General features: G+C 33.3%; 1 long non-coding RNA gene across 1 annotated transcript; it reads left to right on the top strand.

The window, feature by feature from the left end:
- The first annotated feature begins 606 nt into the window (after positions 1 to 606).
- LOC134244498 (uncharacterized) lies at positions 607 to 2635 on the top strand. The gene is made up of 3 exons (XR_009987235.1): positions 607 to 1395; positions 1667 to 1770; positions 1981 to 2635. It is a non-coding gene; the product is annotated as an uncharacterized LOC134244498 (long non-coding RNA).
- Positions 2636 to 5258: the final 2623 nt, after the last annotated feature.

Here is a 5258-nt window from a genome sequence, read left to right as displayed (position 1 = left end):
TTAGTATTAAATCCTGCATCAACATAGAACAGCCCCTGAAACTACAGAGCAACAAGACAGTGTCTTTAGAAGACTTCTTTAAATTTACAAAGCTAAACAGGGTAATGCATTTCTAAATTGAAATATAAAATAACCCGCACCTCAGATCTCCAGATTTCCGCATTATTGCATTTTTTCCTCATTTAAATATGGAAAAAATGTGGAAAAAAATACCGAGAGAATTAACAATACGGAAAAGCAGAAAATATACGGAAATAGTCCGGAAAATATACGGAAATAATATAGAGAATTAGACTTAGTCTAATTTTCATCTGGAAAAATATTGAACTCTTAACTTAGAATATTTTTCATCTGGAAAAAATACGGAGCTCAGGACTTAGAATTTTTCATCAACAACAGGATGTGTTTGTGAAACACTGTGAGTAGCGCCCGGTGGCATCAAAGTTCTAAAAAGCAATTTTTTAGCAAATGGGTCTTTCTCAAGGTCACACGATCATTGTTGTCATTTTGAAAGCACTTAATTAGTGGAGTCTGCATACCAAATATTAAGTCTCTATCATCTTAAGTCTCTATCATCTATGGTTCAAAAGTTATGGCGAAAATTTGAAAAAAGCTATTTTTAGCACATAAGTCACAGTCAAGGTCACAAGGTCATTGACCTTGGTGTCAGTTGAAAGTGCCTTATCAGTGGAGTGTGCATATCAAATATGAAGTCTCTATCTCTTACGGTTCAAAAGTTATGGTGAAAGTTTGAAAAAACTATTTTTAGCCTATAGGTCACAGTCAAGGTCACACGATCACTGTTCTTGGTGTTATTTGAAAGCACTTTATTGGTGGAGTCTGCATACCAAATATTAAGTCTCTATCATGTATGGTTCAAAAGTTATGGCGAAAATTTCGAAAAAAGCTATTTTTAGCACATAGGTTACAGTCAAGGTCACAAGGTCATTGACCTTGTATCAGTGGAAAGTGCTTTTGTAGTGGAATATCCAAACCAAATATGATGTCCCTTAGTGTCACTGTTCAAAAGTTTTGGCAAACGTTAAAGTTTACAACAGACAGACAAACAGACAGACAAACAGCTAAACAGACAGACAGGACAAAAACAATATGTGCCCCGAAAAAATTTGGAAGCATAAAAACTGTCTTAGAGTTAACAGCAGTTCTCTGTTTCTCCTGAATGTGTTATGTGAAATTTGATCGGGATCGGAAGAATGTTTCAAAAAGTCGGGCTCAGTGATCAATTAATTTATACAACAGACCGCCAAAATTTAACCTTGGCATCCATGTTGTAACGTCTGCTCTGTGTAAAGGAGGAAGTTTGTTGACCTGAGACAGCCCGAGATCGTATTGCTGTATCAACCAAAGGATGTAGATACACGTATTTCATATGCGGTAGGTCAGTCATATCTTTTTAACATGTGTGTCAGTGATGATTAAAAATAAATTCTCTAGGCCTAGGAGTGAGCTACCAGTACCAATGGCATTGGTACTGGTAATTTGGCAATGCAGGCTACGTTCGTTTCAACCAATATGCCAATGATTCAAATCATTCAATCAGCTCATAGAATTAAATTATGATGAACCACAATTAAAGGTGTTAATTTTGGGGAGACATGGGCTGTTATCTTTAGCAAATGATTAATCATACATTTTTTTTTTATAGCGTCTGTGCAGAAGGAGGAGATATTTTGAAAAAGAATAAGTGGTTATTCAACTAACTGCGATTTTAACAGGCTTAAAGCGGGTCCATGGATGGTTATGTATGAGGTATATATATTCTTTTTTATTGCTCGTTTAATTAAAAACAGTCAACTATGATTGTCATCATTATAAATATTATTTTAAACAAATTGATATAAAATTAAAGAACCCAAATTTGTGTTTATAAAAATATTATAAAAGGAATAAAAGCAATTAATTTGAATTTTATTAATATTGCACCATTATAATTTAAGTATTTTTTTTTTGAGCTGATAGGATTTGCCCATTCGACCGCAAGTGCTGCTGTAAGAAATTAAACATGCAGTGACCTTACAAATTACAAAGAAGTCTGAAGAAAATTTTTATTGGACAGATGGGTGTAAAGCACAGACCTTAGAGATATAATAACTGAATATTGTGAGAAATATGAATCAGGAATGCAGGTAGAAAATGGCAAATGTGATCCAGATTGATAAAAAATGTCTATAAAATTGCTTTTTTTTTGTAAATATTCAATGCTATGTCAATTGTTATTTTTTCTTCAATATCTGATAGTATTGAACTTTTCACTACCACTTTTGCTTAAATAGAATGAATAGATTTCCATTTGATTAATATAAATATAAAAAAAATGCCACATTCTTATTTTTTTTTCCATGATGAATTTGTGGCTGAAATAGAGTTCAAATTTTTTCCAATTACATGCTCATCTGTTTGTTTGTCAAAGATATATGCTCCAATACATTGCTCATGAACATAATGTGTAATTTTTTCATTCATTTATGTTTTTCTCATAATGATATAATAAATTGTATATAAATTTGTACATTGTTTATGGTTTTGTAAATATTTATATGTATGCATCATGTTATTCATGTAGCGGTTTTAGGCCATTTTATAACCATGTGATTAACTCCATATTTTCTCCAGATTTCTCCATTTCCGCATTTTTACCTCCATATTTTGTATATATGGAAATGCGGAAATCTGGAGAGAATACAGAAAAAGAGTCCAAATACTCCCATCCGCATTTTCTCCATATTTTGAATACGGAGAAAATCTGGAAATTTGAATACGGAGAAAATCTGGAATGAATGCAGAAAATTAGTCCAAATACTCCCGTCCGCATTTTTTCCATATTTTAAATATGGAAAATATATGGAGATCTGAGGTGCGGGAAGCACATTAGAACATTACTAAAATAAAGTATATTTAAAAATTTCGATATATGTTATGAGATTAAAAGAAAAAAAAATACAGGGTATTTCATTCATACTATATTACACATTATTTTAAGAATGTAAGCATGAAGTTTTGACAATTATTTCAATTTCAGATCTTTAAATCAAGGATACAACTCATGTCCCTTAGACTTAGTGAGAAAAATCCATTCATCCATCTATTAAAAGCTTGAAACTCAAGACTGTCTGCAGAACTTTATTAATTTTTCTAATTGCCAAGTTAAACTACAACATTTGCCATGAATATTATTTATATATCCTCTTATGGACTGGCAGAATAGATAGTGAACATAAAATTTTATAATTTCAAAATTAATTCACATTGTACAGGTTTCTAAACAATGTATGAATAAACAGTAAATTTTATGAATTAATGATGGTGTTAATATTAATAATGTTTTATCTTGTTGTTTATTTTTGTTCTATAAAACAGTGAAACGCACGATGACTTTTTGTGTTTGCAAAAGGTCGTCGCGCGTTTTCTCCCCCGAAAAATTTTGGCCATGTTGACAGGTATGCACGGGCGACTTCAATAGTGTATACAAATCTGTGCATGATTATTTATTTATTTTCTTCTCAACTTAACGTATACGTACTGTATTTTTTAACTAAGTACATGTATGTAAGGGCCATCGGCCCGATGGCTGATATTTGTTGTCTCGGGCCACTCTCCATATCATGAGTGAAAAATTCTCGAGAGGAATGTTTGACAACTTAAAACAATTAACCACACAAATTTGAGAATTTTATATTAACAATATAATAATGGTAAACATTATAAATAATTACAGCTGGTTGGTATGTAAATAATCAACTCTGCATATTGTACAGTTTGTCTGCATTATACCAGGGACATATATACTATTACATATAGGTCCCTGATAATACATTATAATTATACAGTGCAAAGTTTCCAAGTTTGACTTTTGTTCTTGATGAGGCCCCCTATACAGCTTAATACACCCTTAAAATGTGGATCTATATGTATGCCAGGCCAGGACGACCTTTCATTAGTGTCCGATCTATATGTACGCCAGGCCAGGATGACCTTTCATTATTTACTCTGATTGGACAGTATCTATGTGCACTCACTAGACCTACCGGAAGTCCAATTTTCACCAAAATGCCAATACACATGTCAATATTTAATTTGAAGATTCACATTAAAACTAAAAAATGTGACAAATGGTACCTAATATACACGTGCATACATGCGAACAAGTATTTCCAAGTGTTAGTAACAGTCTAGCTATAAATCTCTGTTTTGCTGCAGGCCAACAATGGCGTCAAGAATGTTCGACTACTCACTGCGAGAATTGTTTTCCACAATAACCCCTATAAAGTAATAAACTGATGAATATAACTACTTCAATACAAACTTACCTCGCCCAGAAGAAATCTTCTTCTGTGCAAGATGTCTTGAAGAATGCAGTGAAAGCGCTGAGTAGATGCAATGCAGAAGCAATGACAATAGTGACCGTTATTGACAAAATGGCAATTTCAATCTGACCTTATAACCCAGGTCACGTGATCAAAGTTAGACAGTCTCCCATGCAGAGCGTAGTGATTTTGGAAGATCTATCCACCTAATTCTATGAAAAGAAACTTGAAGGTGCGATATGCAATGTAATCCCTCAAAAAATATATTATCTAAATCTACCCCTCTCGGGAACCAATGCATGAATTAAAACATTTATATTTAATTTCCGTAAAACGGTAGATCTTTTATTAAATAGTTGCCAGATCTTTTGAAATGCCCCTCGTATTTTGTTCATTTTTTTTACCTCTGGAAGCTTTTGAAAACTTTCGCCTGTTTGACGTGATTGTGGTGTGATTCTATGCATCAGTGTAAGGGACACTTACCTGACCCCCCCCCCCCCCCGACTTTACAATAATAGCTGGATCCGGTCCTGCACGTACAGCAACCACCCGGTTCTACTTAAGTAGGAGATAGGACCTTTATATTTATTCAGTTTTCCCCTTCCTTTCATCTCAAGATTTTTCGGGGAAGTTTCTGTTTATTCTGGTTGCAGTAAGTTCCCCCTCCTCTTCACTTACAAAAATTATACAGCTAAAGGGAATCTCACCCCACCCCCACCCCCCGATATATATGATACCGCATAGCGTGTTTTTTGCGATGTGTTGACTTTGGATTATTTTAGCGGTTTTGAAGTTAGCCGCTAAAATTTTAAATTTGCACTTTTTGTTATCACTACTGAATACAAGAAAAAATCACTTAAATAACTTTGATAGTCTGTTAATTCAAATAAAACTTGTATTAAATAGATCACTTGTATTAAATAAATAAATAAA

Source organism: Saccostrea cucullata, unplaced genomic scaffold, assembly GCF_032062105.1.
Source record: "Saccostrea cucullata isolate Sc308-1 unplaced genomic scaffold, CSIRO_AGI_Scuc_v1 ctg20841, whole genome shotgun sequence".
NCBI lineage: Eukaryota > Metazoa > Mollusca > Bivalvia > Ostreida > Ostreidae > Saccostrea > Saccostrea cuccullata.
This window is presented reverse-complemented; position numbering and strand designations above follow the sequence as displayed.